Raw genomic sequence first — 13,983 nt, 5'->3', positions numbered from 1 at the left:
CGGGAGATAGAGAACTACTGCTTTTCCTTGTAAACCTGTTGGAACCATTTTATTCTTTAAACTATGCGTGTATACAACTTCGATACAAGAATAGAAACAAAAAACTTAAAATTGAGAGAAAAAAAAAGGTGGAACTGGCTTTTAAAGCTATACATATTTGGGTTGGAATCTCACTTTAGCTCTAACTTAGATCTAACCAGGCTAAAATTAACTTCCTTAACTTCTCTGAGCCTATTTGTTTCCATTTGTAAAATCAAGATAATGGCAGTTATGAGCATTAAATAAGGTTTAATATGCAAGACCTTTTGCCCTTATTGGACAATTCATGTCAGTTCCCACATCAAACGGCCAAGGCTCCCACCCTGTCTCTTGGCCATTGTAGGAGACTAGCAGTCAGAGTTTTCTGACCTTAGAGCAGAGTTCTAACTACACCAGTGCCCAGACATCTGATGAGGGAGACTTTAGATCAATGTTTCACAGTCTTGAACAAGGCACAGACCGTTTCAAAATAGAAACAAAATAAAACACCAAATTCTTAGGGATCCAGTGTTGACTCAGACTATTTCTATTATCATGTTTTTAAATATTACAATATTATTTCTATATGTATTAACTCCTTATATACATAGAACTTAAGCAATAATAAAGTAAAAAGAAATTTAAATGAAAACCAAATAAAAAAACCTGTAGAATTCAAACGAATGCCAGTTTGATGTGACAGCTGGTGACATTTTGCTGCAACTGAATCATGGCTCTGGAAGAGCACATGCTCTAGCAGGTTCTCATGGGTATCTATGCCCAGGCCACTGGGGGCTAGTTGATGACCCAATTTCTCACTGCTTTTCTGTGAGTCCTCCTTCCACAGCTGGCTGCAGAACTCCTCAGCCTTGGCATGGCACGAGCACATCTCTTATGTATCAGGTCTACTCATGATATTTTCTTGTTAACCAGGTAATTAAAGTTACACAATTTGGCACCAACTCAATCATACACCGAAACTCAGGCTCAAAAACTGAGAAAAACCCTAAATTAAAAATCATTATGGAAAACTAGAAAAACCTCTGAATGGAACTCCTTGGTGGTTAATTAAGGTCTTTTGGGATGCCTTCACCCAAAGTCAAGAGTAAGGCCTTTCTAGTCAGCAGGCACCATCTGCCCTCTTCCCATCTCTCCCCATCCCCTCCACAGTGTCCAGTCAAAACTGCTGGTTTCATTACACTTTTACCCCATTGCATGGGGCATCTATGAAGCTCTAATAAAGATTTCCTTCTTTCTATACCCAATTGTTCCTCATTCTATTGTACTAGTTGTGATGGGTGCTTGGTTTACTTTCTTTCTTCTTTTAAATTTGCTTTTTTTTTTCAAAATACATATTACAATATTGATCTCATGCATAGTGCAAAAACCAAAGACATGTTGCTTGACTCATCAAAGAACATAACTTCACCTTACAATGAAAAATATTTGCTGATTTTTTATGCTAAAATATCTATGTAATTTAATGGAATTCAATAATATGTTTCTAATGCATAAAAAACAAACTCAGATTGAGAAGACCCAAGATGGCAGAGTAGATAAACACAGTGCCTGCTTCCTTCCATGAACACATTAAAATTACAACTAAATTATAGAAGAATCAACGTGGAGAACCATCTGAATTCTGGCTGAACAGATGTTTTATACTATGTTTCCCTGAACATAAGACCTAGCCAGACAATCATCTGTAATGTGTCGTTTAGGGCAAAAATTAATATAAGACCTGGTCTTATTTTACTATAATATAAGACCGGGTCTATAATATAATATAATATAATATAATATAATATAATATAATATAATATAATATAATATAATATAATATATAATATAATATAATATATAGCGGGTCTTACATTAATTTTTGCTCCAAAAGATGCATTAGAGCTGATGGTCCAGCTAGGTCTTATTTTCGGGAAACATGGTAACCATATAAAGAAGCTACATCAAGACTGGTAGGAGGGGCAGAGATGCAAAACGGGCTGGTCCCAAACCTCCGTGTGGCAGATGAAAACTGGGAGGATGACTTTACCATGTAGATTCCCACCCCCTACACCCCCCACCAGGAGCAAAGTCTCCCCAGCCCAGAGTACTGGAGCCATGAAGAGGAGTCCCCACAACAACCGGCTGTGGAAAACAGTGGGGATTCCAACCATGTGGTGGGACAGAAGGCTGTGGGAAACCCAGAGGTCCTCTTAAAGGGCACATGCACAGACTCATACACTCGCAGGCGCTCACCTTGGGCTCTGGCGGAGGGATAGTGACTCGGGGGCTGTCAGAAGTATACGGGAAGCAGACTGAGGTGTGTGGCTTCAAGGCCAGGGCTGGAGGACAGCCCCATTTTCCCTGTGAGGGGTCCTGCTGCAATGCAGCTAGTAGACAGCAGCCATCTTTAATGTTTTGAGCCCTCCCCCTACGCTTACAGCCAAATCTGAATGTAATTGGTCTGATGAGCTCTGGCACTCCGCCCTGCTGACTCACTGGGATCCTGCTGCACCCAACTCCCCCAACACCAAAGGTACTTTCATAGTGAGCAGCCAGCCCCAAACACATTGCACTCTTTCATGGAAAACTCTCTGAGTCCACGGCCCCAGGCAGAAGGTGACTGGCCTTGGTGTGCTCTGAGACTATTGCTGAGTAGCTCCAGGCTCAGCACTGGCACCAAACCAGAGTCTACATTAACCTGGTGACCACAGCACTTCCTACTGTAGTGACTCCATTAGACCCTGACTCATCCAATTTGCATAACACATGAGGCTTTATCAGTGACTGAACTTTAAGAATGCTGGCAGATAGCAGCAGGACTCAAGCTGTCCTGGCGTTTTGCAGAGGTACCGCAAGCCTGGTACTGAAGGCAAATGTCCTCAGTTCACAGCGTGGCCTCTCTCACATGCCTCCATGTTTAGCACAGGCAGTGGAAAACTGTGGATCACTTTGTAGCTCCTACCAGGTAGTCCCCAGCTGGTCACAGGTGGTGGGTGACCTGGGGCTGCTCTAGAACCCCTCCTAAGAGGCCCCAAAACCAACATACCTGGAGGTTGGCTTCAGACCACAGCAGAGCACCACCTAAGTAGACCCTCAAGTGGCACACACAAAGGGTGGTCTCAACAGGCACCAGAGCCTGCTGCAGTGAATCCCACTCAGTGAGGTAAGCCCCCCCAAACAGCAGCCTGTAAACTGTGGACATGGCCAAACCCCACAGCCAGTCAGCTTGAGGGTCAATCGCACCCACTGACATGACAATAATAATCAAGGCTCAACTATGACAGGAGAGTACACACAACATACACAAGGGACATGCCTGGAGCACCTGCAGCAGGTGAGCAGGGAGACTGTGCCTGGGCCCCACAGGGACCTTCCACATAAGGCCACCTGGCCAAGACTGGGAGACATATCACATCTCTTTCACACATAGAAACAAACACAGAGGGACAGCCAAAATGAGGAAACAAAGAAATAAGTCCCAAATGAAAGAACAGGAGAGCACTCCAGAAAAAGAACTAAATGAAATGAAGGCAAGCAATCTACCAGAGATAGAGTTCAAAACAATGGTTATAAGGATCCTCAAGGAACTTAGTGAGAACTTCAGCAAAGAGATAGCAAGCATAAAGAAGGACATAGAGGGGCCGACTGGTGGCTCAGGGGGTTGGAGCTCCGTGCTCCTAACTCTGAAGGCTGCCGGTTGGAATCCCACATGGGCCAGTGGGCTCTCAACCACAAGGTTGCCGGTTCAACTCCCCAAGTCCCACAAGGAATGGAGGGCTTCGCTCCCTGCAACTAAGATTGAACAGGGCCCCTTGAGCTGAGCTGCCTCCCGGATGGCTCAGTTGGTTGGAGCGTGGGCTCTCAACCACAAGGTTGCCAGTTCGATTCCTCGACTCCCGCAAGGGATGGTGGGCAGCGCCCCCTGCAACTAAGATTGAACACGGCACCTTGAGTTGAGCTGCCGCTGAGCTCCAGTTGGTTGGAGCGCGTCCTCTCAACCATAAGGTTGCTGGTTCGACTCTCACAAGGAATGGTGGTCTGAGCTCCCTGCACCTAGCAATGACAAGTGGACCTGGATCTGAGCTGCGCCCTCCACAACAAAGACTGAAAGGACAACAACTTGAAGCTGAACGGCACCCTCCACAACTAAGATTGAAAGGATAACAACTTGACTTGGAAAAAAGTCCTGGAAGTACACACCTGTTCCCCAATAAAGTCCAGTTCCCCCTCTCCCAATTAAAGAAAAAAAAAAGGACATAGAAAACATAAAAAAGAACCAGTCAGAGGTGAAGAATACAATAACTGAAATGAAGAATACACTAGAAGGAATCACCAGCAGACTAGATGAAGCAAAAGATCAAATCAGCAATTTGACAAGTTACCAAAAACACCCAACTGGAACAGCAAAAAGAAAGATGAATTAAAAAAAAAAAAAAAAAAAAAAAAAAAAGAGGATAGTTTAAGGGACCTCTGGGACAACACAAAGCATAACAACATTTGCATCATAGGGGTACCAAAAGGAAAAGAGAGAACGCAAGGGATTGAGAGCCTATTTGAAGAAATAATGACTCAAAACTTTCCTAACCTGGTGAAGGAAACAAACATACAAGCTCAGGAAGCACAGAGTCCCAAACAAGATGAACCCAAAAAGGCCCACACCAAGAAACATAATTAAAATGGCAAAGGTTAAAGACAAAGAGAGAATCCTAAAAACAGCAAGAGAAATACAACTAGTTACTTACAAGGCAGCATCTATAAAATTGACAGTTGATTTCTCAACAGAAACTTTGTAGGCCAGAAGGGACTGGCACAAAATATTCAACATGATGAAAAGCAAGATAATCTACCCAGCAAGGCTATCATTTAAAATAGGAGGACAGGGCGGCCGGATGGCTCAGTTGGCTAGAGCAAGAGCTCTTAACAACAAGGCTGCTGGTTCAATTCCCGCATGGGATGTTGGGCTGTGCCCCCAGCAACTATATTGTAAACGGCGACTGGACTTGGAGCTGAGCTGCACCCTCCACAACTAGATTGAAGGACAATGACTTGGAGCTGATGGGCCCTGGAGACACACACTGTTTCCCAATATAGACATTTTTAAAAATAAAAATAAATTTAATAAAAATAAATAGAAGGACAGAAAAAGAGCTTCCCAGACAAGACAAAGCTAAAGTTCATCAGCACCAATCCAATATTACAAGGAATGTTAGCGGGACTTCCTTAAGATGGGGGGGGGGGGGAGATAAAAATTATGAATAGTAAAATGGCAATAGCTACATATCTATCAACAATTACTTTCAATGTAAATGGATCAAGTGCTCTAATCATAAGACATAGGAGGGCTGAATGGATAAGAAAATAAAACCCTTACATATGCTGCCTACAAGAGAATCATTTCAGATTGAAAGACACAGATGAAAAGAGATGGAAAAAAGATATTTCATTGATAATGGAAACAGACAAACAAGGAAAGCTGAAAAATCCATACTTATACCAGGCAAAATAGACTTTAAAACAAAGGCTGTAACAAGAGACAAAGAAGAACCCAGTAATCCCACTTCAGGGTATTTATGTGAAGAAACCCAAAACGCTACTTTCAGGGGACGTATGCATCCGTATGTTCATTGCAGCATTGTTCACAATGGTCAAGATGTGGAGGCAGCCTGGGTGTCCATTGATGGAAGAATGGATAAAGAGGATGTAGTACATGTATACAATGGAATATTGCTCAGCCATGGAAGAGAATGGGTTCTTGCCATCTGCAGTAGCATGCATGGACCTAGAAGGTATTTTGCTGAGTGGACTATGTCAAACAGAGAAAGACAGATGCAATGTGATTTTGCTTATACGTGGAATCTAGAGAACAAAATAAACAAACAAATCAGAAACAAACTCATAGAGAACATTTTGATAGTTGCTGCAATGGGGGGGCAGTGGGAGTGTGGGTGAAAAAAGGTGAGGGATTAAGAAGCACAAATTGGTTGTTACAAAGTAGTCATGGTGATGTAGGGTACAGCATAAGGGATATAGTCAATCATATTGTAATAACTATGTATGTATCAATGGATACTAGATTTGTTGGAGTGTTAGATGGGAGGGGGCAGGGTGAAGATGAATGGATTAAGAAGTACAAATTAGTAGTTACCAAATAGTCATGGGGATGTAAAGTAAAGCACAGGGAATATAGTCAATAATATGGTAATAAGTATGTGTAGTGCCAGGTGGGTACCAGGCTAGTCAGGCGGATCACTTCTTAAATTATATAAATGTCTAACCACTATGCTGTACACCTGAAATTAATATAAAATAATGTTCAATGCCAATTGTAATTGAAAAATTAAAAAGGGGGACAGTGAAGGGCAATAAGAGGTCCAAATTTCCAGGTATAAAACAAATAAGTCATGGGGATGTAATGTACTCATACCACATAGGGAATATAGTCCATAATACTGTGATAGCATAGTGCAGTGTCAGAAGGTTGCTGGACTTATCATGGTGATCACTTCTTAGGTATATAAGTGCTGAACAACTATGGTGTACAACTGAAACTCATATCATATTGTGTGGTAGCTATATTTTAATAAGAATTTTAAAAGAAAGGAAGGAAAGGAAAGGAAAGGAATAGAAAAGAAAAGAAAAGAAAAGAAAAGAAAAGAAAAGAAAAGAAAAGAAAAGAAAAGAAAAGAAAAAAGAAAAAACTTAGCAAGCTGTCCTTTTGTGAAATGACTTGGTATCCAGAGCTGTTGAGCTTTCCTTAGGAAGAGGTGATGCTGTCAGAAGAAAAAAAAGATAGAATTATTCAAACTGCCCCAGTCCTGCTTCTGCTCTTACCCCCCAACCCCAGCTGTTAGGCAGGATATTCTCAGACATGGCAGGCTGTGTCCTCTGGCCTCACAAACCCAGCCACATGTGTTCCGTGCCAAAGGCCAGGGGGTGAAATGTTTCCAATCACAGCTGTCCACAGAAGTTATGACAGTTTGACCAGTCATGGCCATTTCAGGAGCTCCAGGTTACTACAGTGAGGGGGAGGAAGGTTAAAAGAAGTTGCCTCTGCTCGCACCAAAAAGACCTAGGACTGTATATTCATTTGTTCAGTACTTATTAAACAACTACTGTGTGAGCTTCCATGTTTCTATTTGGCAATGTGAGGGATACAAAGATGAAGACATATAACCTGCCTTAGAAAAACACACAATCAAGGGGAGGGGAAGGGACAGACTCATAAAAACAAATAACTGCAAAGGAGTATGAGAAGTGCTAAGATTGGTATATAATGGGCTATGGGAGCACAGGTGAAGGAGCAACTCAGCTTACCTCAAAGGAATGCCTTTGAGTTGGTCTTCTGGCTGAGTTGGAGTCCCTCAGCTTAACAAGAGATGCGTGGGGGAAGAAGACCAGGCAGAGGATACAGCACAGAGGCATAACAAAGCTTGGCTCATGCAGGGAACAGTAAGTAGGTCTGGGGTTACATAATGTACAGTAGGTAAAAATAACCAGAAAAGACATCCTGGGAGAGATGATTAAGTTTGGATTTTTCTTATTGGTTTCAGGTTAGTGTGTGTGTGTGTGTGTGTGTGTGTGTGTGTGTGTGTGTGTATGACAATATTTAAATAAGTCATTGTTCTAGATTTGGGGGAAATAGTGATGGTTGTTTTCTTGTTTGTTTGCTGTTTGTTTGTTTGTTTGTTTGTTTGCAGTGCTTCTTAAAAGGAAGATACACAAAGCAAATAGTAACTCATAGAAGGCAATTTTACAGGGAACCACAATAGTATTGACCAAATACTGCTTATGGTTTTCTCAATGAATAAAATCTAGAATGGATAGGCTGCATGTCCTTCAAACAATTCTTCATAGATAACATTTCTATCCAGCAGGACTTTGATAAGGGTTGGGCAAAAAGTGGCTCATTTCATACTCTCTCCAAATGCTTAAGTCTAAAGTTGATTTGGGTGGCAATTGGTAGGCGTTGAAGAACTGTAGTCAGTAAGCTGACATGATATGTATGAATTGGGGTGGCGTGGAAGGAAGAGCAGGGAGATTCTTGAAGAGTTTGTTACTTTGTGTAAAATAAGAAAAAAGACAAAAAACGAAGACAGAATGGGATTAGGTAGTGGTAGTAGACATGTAGGAGTCTACAGATACTAAGGTAGTAAAATTGCTAAAGCTTTGTGACCAAGAAGTGGGAGGGATCTAAGAAGCCTCTCAGCTTTCTGGCTTGAATATCTGCGTGAGCTTTAGTTCCCTTTACTAGAGTCCTAAAGAACAGATTGGAAGTGGCGGGACATGATAATGCGTTCTGGTAAAACCTGATGTGAAGACATGGTGAAAGATTGGATGTAATTCATCTTTTTAACATAAGAAGAATATTGTTGGGACAGTGATGGGACCATACATTGCTACAGCCACATTAAAAGGCCATGCAGCAGTTTCTAATATAATATTAAAATACACACATGACCCATCAATTCCATTGCTCATTATCATCCTCAGAAAAATAAATGTGCACTGGGAAGAATGTACCAGAATGTGCACTGCGGCATTGTTTGTAACGTTGAAAATCCAAACTACTTAAATGTCCTTTGATAGGGAAATGGTTAAATAACCATGAGAGTGTTTCCAAACTTCCTAAATAATAAAATCACCTGGGATATTGGTTGAAAATAATTTCTTCAACCCCCTTCCCAATCCTATGGAAACAGATCTCTTGGTAAGGGCTCTGAATATTTCTGGGTGATTTTTATTAATACCATCAGAAAGTTTCTTAAAGAGTTATGACAAGTGTTTCCAAAACTATCTCTGGAAACAAACAAATGCTAGGCAGGACTAAAAAGAATGAGGGTAGATCTCTGTGAAGCAACTCAGAATGAGCTCTGAGATACATTGAGTGATAAATGCAGACTGTAGAAGGAACACACAGTATGATACCATTATGTAAACGCAGACCCACACACAGAACAATGTATTTCTAGAAGTAAATATGGGTTTGGGGGTGGTGATTTCAAAGGGAACTTCTGGTGTGCCTATACTGCTTGAATTACTTGTGTTAAAAAAAAGTGTTTGTGTTAATTCTGTAATTAGAAGCAAATATGGATTTACTGTTGGTGTGGTTGAGGTGCTAAAGGTAGCCTATGCAAAATATAATTTGTCCTAGACCACGTACACCCAGCATATCCTGGGTAAATTTTATCTGTGTACTACTTATTCACCAAATATTTGAAATTTTTCTCTACACACAATGAAGCAGGTTCATTGCTCTGAGGGGGAGGCAGGGTGAAGGAGGTGGCAAGGATGGGGTAGAGGGACCCAGAAATCCCCTGCTACTTCCATGTCTACCATCTTTCAAGATCCAGTTCAAATACTGTCTCTACGGCCCAGTTCCCACAACCTGATACTGCCTTCTAAACCCCTCTGTCTTCTAAATCCCCACCCCAGTTCCTTCATCTACTCACATATGTGTGTACAGGTCTCATCCTTCTTCCCACACTATCTCCCCTTGACTCCACTTTGCATTTCCCTGAAGCCCAGTAGTGCCCTGCATACACAGCTCTCAATACTAAATGATTATTGAATGAAATGCTTCCAGCTATGCCTCAGAGGTCTGAGAACGGTCTTCTACTATCCACTGTAATTACTGCTCAGTGGAAGTCACTTAGTCCTCTCTACCCTCATATCCTCACCCCATCTCTCCCGCCTCCTCACTGCTGTCTCAAATACTTGCAATAGGAAGCATATGTTTTCATTACATAATTAAAGCTGAGGCTCAAAGTTCAACCCCCCGGGGAAAGCCATAAAAAGTAAATGGTATCCTTCCCAGAGCACAGGATGGACAGGAGTGGAAAGAGAAGGGAGGAGCTGGTTCCTACATACCTGGGTTAAGGTGAAGGGCAGAGGTGGAGAATAAAAAGTCTGTTGGCTCCTTGCAAAAGAAAAACCGGCTTAGAAAAGGGGGCTTTTCTTTCTAAGTCGGCCACATCAGTCACCCACAACCATTTCCACCTTTTGTCTATGCTCTGTTGCTATCCTAATAAGAACAATCCTGACATGAGACAGTTTATTTCAAGGCCCTCCTCTTGAAATCAGTCCACCCATTGAAATGGGAAGAGCATGTTACGGTGATCCCCTTCAATCACGTCATGAGTGTCTTACAAGGCTGAGGACACTCTCCAAGAGCCATGCCATGTCTCCATGTGGCTCCAGACTAGCAGCCACAAAGGAACGAACAGACCATTGTACTTAATATAAATTATATGCCCTGGAACTTCATGTCTTTTGGCATTTCTCTGCCCTGGCCTTCCCCCACAAACACATTGATTTTATTACTTAAGTTATGTACCAGTCCGGGGCCTGGCAGAGAACATTTAGTAGCTCAAATTGGGTAATTTAGGGAGAGGTAATAAAAGGACTATTTGTAAACAATAAAAGATGGTTTCATACCTTAGTGCCAGTATCTGTGAGGTGCTTCCCCGCCTCTCTGTGGGAGGCCACAGAAGAGGGAGTGATTGGATCTCAGGGAGGGCAAGCTGTGTGTGAAGGTCAACTGACTGGTGCTGTGATCTTTTGTCAAAGAAATAAATACCCCAGTCTCAGTTTCCTTCCTGTTCATTTCTTCCCTGTGCCCCACTGGCCAAACCCTACTGGATGCTGGAGGATGAGGAGCTCACTGATGTGGTCCTACTGCAGGTCAGCCCCCTAGGTCATGAGTGTGTGTGGGGGGGGCGAGTGAAGGGTGACACTGGAGGGGCAAATGGACGATTCTCAGCACAACTGCATTGTCTGTCTCTTGCTCAAGGAACCAAGACCCGTGGCATTTGGGTGGACAAAGCCATTTCCCTTTTGGAGCAGCACTGCCTTTCCACCTCATTTCCCACCATTCTTAGCCATGTGACAGTGCAACACTCAGGACACAGGGCCACATCCCTGCCCAAGCCTCGTGCTTTGTGCCTTTATGTCTTCCTTGTGCTTCCTCCTCTGCCTGGACCTCCCTCTCTCCCTTTCCTCCTGGAGAAATTTTACCCGTCTATCAAGGTGACGTTCAAATATTCCTCTTTGAAGCCGCCCCTGATCTTAGCCTCTTCACATAGGCGTCATGCTTCTGCCTTCATACAGTACTACTGAAACACTGAGCACATACTTTCATTCGGGACTTGATACATTTTCCCCTGCTGCTATGCTGCACATTCCTCAAAGAGGAAGACTTTATATCATGACTGATAACAACCATTATTATCATTTCCTGAGTACCTACTATGTGCCAGACCCAGGCCCTTTAAATCGTTTTCTCAATTCATTCTTCTGTCTCTGAAGCACACACTTTGTTTTCTATCCAACATACCAGTGTAAGAACTGATTTTCAGAGAGATTGATAGGCTTACACGCCACTCAGTGGAGTAGTAGTCCCTTGAGCTGCTAAACTGGGGATTCAAACCCATGTCCCTCTAACTCCCAAGCTGAACATTGAAACTGAAAGTAACCACAGTGAATACTGCCTCTCAGCTTTGAATTCCCGGAGCTGGCCCAGTTCTGGATAATTCATAATTAGTGGCTAAGACATGTTTATGAATGAACAGCCAGGAGCATAATATCCCGACAGAAATCTCTTGACTATGTGTGTATTTCTCATAGTATGGGTTGGCACAGGGCCTTATTTTTATTTAGTCTTATCTCCAGGCTGATAGTTTATAGCAAAGTCCCACTTTGCTGGTAAAACTAAATTTTGTCTTGACTGTGTTTGCTAAGTGCCTTTTCAGAACAGAATCATCAGCAAACATAATTCCTTAGAACACTAAGGTATTGGCCTTGCTCCTAGGGTACTGAGTTAGAAAATTTTCTCAAGGACTGGAAAAACAGTGTATCAGAAGCTTCTAAGCAACATGTCTTTGTATTTTTATATACGAACTATGGGAGTAGGGAGCTTAAGGAAAATATTTTTAAATTGATCTTGTTATAATAATAACAGCCACCATAGATTAGGTACTTATATGTGGCCAACTCAATGCTTGGTACTTTACACACATTATTCTTAATTTTTTAGCAGCCTTGCAAGGTACGTTTTATTATCCCCATTTTATAGAACATAAACTGAGGCTCAGTGAGCCTAAATTACTTGTCCAAGGCCTCCCAAACACACATAATATCTGATTCCAAAACCCATGTCTAAACGTACATGGCTTCACCCCGATTTCCTGAAAGAAAGAAATTAAACACCACCGGCTATAACCGAACCAACAGTATCATGAGGGAAATCTAGAACCTTTGGAAATTCTATGGCTAATCAAAGGAATTCTAATTGTCAAATATAATTGTAAAACGCAATTGTCTTAGAATCCTAAGATAACATTTTCTTCACGTAATTACCTCACTTGAACTTTCCTTTTATGTTTGTGCAAAATAAATGAGGTAGAGCAGTGTTATGAGCTCATTTATGGATAAGATTGAATCTCAGGGAAACTAAGCAGCAGGTAACAATGGGATTGGAACCCAGGTCTTCTACTTTCTAATCTAGTAAACTTCAATGCAAAAGCATTTCTGTGTGTGTGTGAGTTTTTTTGAACCTAACAAGCTGAAAGTCTGCCATGTATAGAACTGCTTGTTTCTAAAGAGTTACCTCAAGCCCATTCCCTCTTCCTCATCCTTCCCTCTCCACCGTCACTTTTTTCCTATCTCATTTGTTGCACAAATATTGTAAGACAAATCAAGGAAATAATTAGAAGAAAGTTCATTTATAATTCCATTACCCCAACATATCAATTATTTTAGGTTTCTATTATTGCTATCTAGTCCTTATCCAAATATTACCAAAAAAGTATATGCATACACACACACAAATAAATAATTAAACTCCTCTAGGAAAGCATTCAAAACTTGATAGTGAGCAAAAGTTGGTGGTCAGAAGCACGTGAGTGACAGAGTCCAGCAGAACTGTGTGCGTAGTTCCTTCTGTGACAGCACAGATCTTCATAGCATGAATTAAGCAACTAGAAACCAGAGACAGCAATGAGGGAAAAGACTTACTCAAAGCTAGTGATCGTTCCTCTAAAGATTGTTAAAAGAATCACCACTACCACATCCAAATTCTGAATGTGTCAAGTATCCCTCAACAGGAAGCAGTGCCTAGTTATTTGTATAATAATAACCTTCCTGGTCCTTTGAATGTTATCTTAATCGGAGTGAAATTGACCAAAATGTTAACAGTGGTTATCTCTAGATAGTGAGATTACAAGTGATGTTTATTTTCTTCTTGATTCTTTTTTGCATTGGCTGAGTTTTCTGCAATGACTATGTAATATGTTTGCAATAAGATTAAAATTTATAATAGTGATGCCGAATGTGGTGTGAAGTTGATCTAAAGAGAAGAGCCTATAAAAATGAGTCACACAGACAGATCACATAGTCCCTACCAGCTGCTCTCTCAGGTCAAAGAGCCTAGAACCCAGAAAGTATAATCTCCAGCCCAGTGCAGTTCTCTCTCTAAAATAACGTCTGCTAACTAGCTTCTGTTTCCTTTTATTTTTAATTTCTTTTAAAAAAAAAATTTAGCTTAGAAAGTTGTTCCTAAACCATTTGTCAACAGAGAAGATTTGATTCTGAGAACATTTTGTGGATTTTCTGTAGCAATGGTCCAATATAATTTAGTAGACAATAACATCCATAGAAATGTGTGGGTGCTTTGCTGTCAAGTCCTACAGTGATTTAATAAAGGAACATGTCATTTTTCTTCAGCTAAATTTCAGCTAGAAATAATATTAGATGAGTTCTCATTGCCATTCATTCTGTAGCCTTTCAGCAATTTGGATACCTTAATGATTTCATGCAAAAATTCACTGTCTAAAGAGTCTTGGTGGCTTCTGTCTGATCCTGGTTTTTCCTTTTGATGCGGATTACTTATGTGCATCCATCATGGTAAAAACAGCAGAGTTTGGGCAAACACTGCTCTCTGAGACCCCCGCTCCCTTTCAGGCCTGG

The 13,983-nt window shown here is 41.4% G+C and overlaps 1 long non-coding RNA gene across 1 annotated transcript in view; it reads right to left on the bottom strand.

Moving 5' to 3' along the window:
• Positions 1–6,725: 6,725 nt before the first annotated feature.
• The window catches only part of LOC109450257 (uncharacterized), a 626,489-nt gene continuing 619,231 nt past the window's right edge, over positions 6,726–13,983 (bottom strand). The window contains exon 13 of the long non-coding RNA XR_016019848.1: positions 6,726–6,791. This is a non-coding gene — a long non-coding RNA (uncharacterized LOC109450257). The remainder of the gene's footprint in view (positions 6,792–13,983) is intronic.

Source organism: Rhinolophus sinicus, chromosome 17 (genome assembly GCF_057876585.1).
Source record: "Rhinolophus sinicus isolate RSI-liver-muscle chromosome 17, RSI-T2T, whole genome shotgun sequence".
Taxonomy (NCBI): domain Eukaryota; kingdom Metazoa; phylum Chordata; class Mammalia; order Chiroptera; family Rhinolophidae; genus Rhinolophus; species Rhinolophus sinicus.
Note: the sequence above shows the minus strand (reverse complement) of the source record. Positions and strands in the feature narration are given on the sequence as shown.